A 3,903-nucleotide genomic window follows, 5' to 3' on the forward strand; every position below is an offset into this window, starting at 1 on the left:
ACTTTCAATTTGGGTCGGGAAGTTTAAAGTCGCGGACAAGATCCTGCTTCTTTCCTCCCCGCCCCGCCAGCGTTTACCGTCCATAATTTCCCTCTAATACGGGTTCTATACTCATAGTGGCATGTCGGGGTGATTGGTGGGAGCCACACATTCTAAGAGTGTGAATGGAGGGACCCGTGGCTTCCACAGCGGGCTCACGGGGCGAGCGAATATGGCCGGCAAAATCTCGCCCGTGCGGAGCGCGGCAAACGAAGGGCTCATTTCCAAATTCGACGAAAGCCCGCACAAGTCCAACAGCTCAATGACCCGCCACTGTCATCTTCGACCACACTAGTGCTGCCTCCCCACTCCCGTACAGCCAACCCCAGCAAGGCACTGATCCGCTTTGGCTAGGCGGAGCCTTGCTTGCCACATATGGATATTCATCGACGGACCCGAGCTACTGAATAACCTTTTCGGTGGTACACCCATCTGCGGCTTAACCAAGGAGATGCGGGAGGGCTTGGTCATGGCAGGTTTACCTCAGATCACGACCGAAGAGCTGATCACAATCCTGTGGAACGCCGAATGCGTACTCTGCTCCCTGGCTCTCCTTATCGCCTCGGATATCGTCATCGGTCGCCCCGCCTTCAAACTCCTTAACGGCTCGGTGCACGTCGGACGCGAACACAGTCTCATAAGCTAGATGTACTACTACATGGCGCAAGTGAGCAAAACCCGTATTTAAACGGCAGACGTACCTCGTCCAGGGTCGAACCGTTGCAATAGCATAACTACGCTGGACGGATATGGAGCCGTCACCGCGGAGCTACTGAAAAAAATGGCGAATCATGGGAACAGGGTTTTCCGTACACGTACTAAGCTCTACGAGAACCGTCAGACAACGCACATATACGCTGCCCTGACGGCAGAAGGGCAGGAGGTGTGGGCAAGTTCGTGCTCTCGCCATGCCATCACAGCGCTGCCAAAAGGGTCTCCGCGCGTTATACAAGTGCGCCTCGTTGCCGCTAAGGTGAAGAAAGGCCTTCTCAGGATCAAGCACGTCTGCAACCACCAAAGGATTTCTGATCCGCTTTCGAACCGACGAAGGTCAGCAAAACAGATGTACCGGAGATCCTGTGGCACGTCAGAGTTGTACGCAACCACCACTGCAGAGCGGCAAAAGCGTCAGACTACTGGTGTGCTTATTTAATGCAGTTGATGAAGAACCGCTGAAGGAGCCGCAGTACGCTAGCATACACGGCTACGAAGCTGCTGAACGACTCGCTGCCTCCACATACGAGTCCAGCTACCATCGTAGCTACTGAGAATCGCTGCGAACTCGCTACGGTAAAGTTTCTTAAAGATAGCTTAGAAGACCAGTTCAGTTGAATGTCTCGTACGAGGCTAAGGTGCTGGTGGGCATACTCGGAAGTAATCTCACGCAATAAAGCATTCTTTTAATTTGAAAAGCAAGAGCAGCTTTTTATTTGCTTCAGATACTGAAGGAAACTGTGCTTCTTCTTTACTTCTTCCCAAACTGTTTGTGGTAAATCTTTTCAGAGGGATTTCGACTTTGCTTTCAAGCTGATAAACAATCGTGTACCGGCTTCATATCACCACTCATAGGGTCATCACCGGCATGAACGTCGCGATCGACCTCTATCCCAACGAAGGTAGGACGACTACTTCATGGTCTAGCGAGCGGGCACTTTGTACGTATAAAAGTAACCAAACCGCTGTCCGATTGACTGCTCGATATGACCTTCGGTCATATGATCTCCCATAACTCATCTGAAGTCATCCAAACAGTGCGTCGACAGCTCGAAGTTTATCAGCTCAGCGAAGTACAGGTTGGACACCCGGGACATCGCTCTAGGCTTTGCGAGCGTGTCGTCGGAGAGAGACAACATTATGCAATAGTAGACCTCGCTTTAGTTCGGGAAGACATTTTGGCGAGGTAAAACCGTACTTACTTATGATATGTTGAGTTAAATATTTAAAGGGAACATAGTAATACATCTTCATCTAACTATGTTATTGTTACTTGTAAGCCCAACGACCAGTAGAGCCTATAATTGGCGCTCTACGACATGGACGGCGGTAGCTAGTCGACGAGAAGGTGGTCTGTGGATCTCGCTCAAGGACAAGGCTTGTAGTAACGAGTACAGGTCGCTGCTGCACAGCAACACCATGTTGGCTGGTCTGAGTGGCATCCGAGTCACAGCCACGAGTCGCGATCTTTATGTGAACCTCCCTCAGAACTTCTGAGTCAGAAGCAGCTGTGCGATTGTTCGACGGACCACTAAGGAAGTGACTACCTAACACACGAAATAGTAGGGGGAGGGACTTCGACAAAACAAAAACAGTTTATAACCTGCTGCACACTGGACAAGAACGAATTAGCGGTCCATTACCTCGCTCATAATTGCGGTAATTGATGGGGTCAGTAAAAAGGAAACAGCGCTTACAGGGTGATCGGGAGCCTACTCCAAAGCGACGGCAGCCTTCTCGTACTCCCGATAAACCTGACGACACCTCCGCTTCGTCTGGTATGCATCCTTGCATATTCGTAGTAATATACTAAAACCAATAAGTGTCGTTGATGCACGTACATAGCAGTTAACCGGGCTGCATTTGGTGCGGTATGGCGCTTTTTCCGCAATCAAGGCTGGTATCATCGACAGCCAACCGGTTTGTGCGAGCTTTATCGCTACGTCCCTCCCGATGGTAATGCAAATAGAGAGGCTGGGGTCGATTTTTTTCTTGGAGAACGTGCACTTTTGGAGCATTATAACCGAGCGACTTTGGAAGGCAACTCGGACGCTGGCACTGGTTACAGGTGTACGAATGACAGTGATTCTCCTAATGCAGACTTTAGCATTCCTGTAGACAGTATCTCCGATGGATGTGGGACTACTGGTGATGGAGGTTGTCTTGCAGGTAGTACACGTGACGATGGAAATCCAGATCCAAACGATAGGCAAAATACTGGCGGTGAAGTACGCTTTGATGGCTTAACATCACAAAGCTGTGCTCGAATCATTTCGGCTGATTCGATATGCTCAGAACTGCAGAGTAATGATACCGTATCGGACGGTAGATTTGTATTATTGCATGTGTCAGCTGCAGCCGAGCAACCAGCGCAAACGCATGCGGAATCGACCAGTCCAGACATCGCTGTCAATTCACCAGTCTGCGCAGTATGTAAGACGACTTGCTCCAGACAAAGAGCATGCTCGCGATGTGGACATTTTATCCACCATTTCTGCTCGCACGATGTGTGTATCTCGTTAAAAATTAGTGATCCCGGTGGTGAACTGATGGAAGACTTTGGCGATAACTCATACTGTAGCAGGCGTTGCTATGAGGATACTACAAGCCCAGAAAACGAAGGCACAACAAACCCCGCCTCTTGTAGCAAATCTAACACCGCTCAGTCGATTAGCTCGACACTGACAACCAGTGCTCTGACTCCAACGAATAGTGTCGCGAACCGTGCTCAAGGTCGACAACCACGCCCAAAACAAAAGACACATGGTTCTTCACAAACTAAAAGGCCATCTCATGTTACAACACCAAAATCAAGTACGCTCAATAAGAACGGCAAGTCGCCCATTCATACGAAACCAAAACGGAAAACTTTGGCGATAAAAATGAAAGATGAGTTGATCCGTGTAGCGCGGATGACAGCCGAGAGATTTGTTAAGACCAGTGTCGCGTTTGCGCCTGCTAAAGAAGCTTGGATGCCGAAAAGACTTTACCAAGATGCTGGAACCGCGTATTTGTTGGGGCAGGTGACACGATACACTATCGAGAGCGTGAAAAATACAGACAACATTTCCGTTCCTTCGGCAGCATTTCAGATTCGCTGGACTAGCACTGCTTTTCAAGGTAACGATCACGTCCACCAAGTTTCCGAAT

Source organism: Phytophthora infestans, genomic scaffold, assembly GCF_000142945.1.
Source record: "Phytophthora infestans T30-4 supercont1.264 genomic scaffold, whole genome shotgun sequence".
Taxonomy (NCBI): Eukaryota; Oomycota; class Peronosporomycetes; order Peronosporales; family Peronosporaceae; genus Phytophthora; species Phytophthora infestans.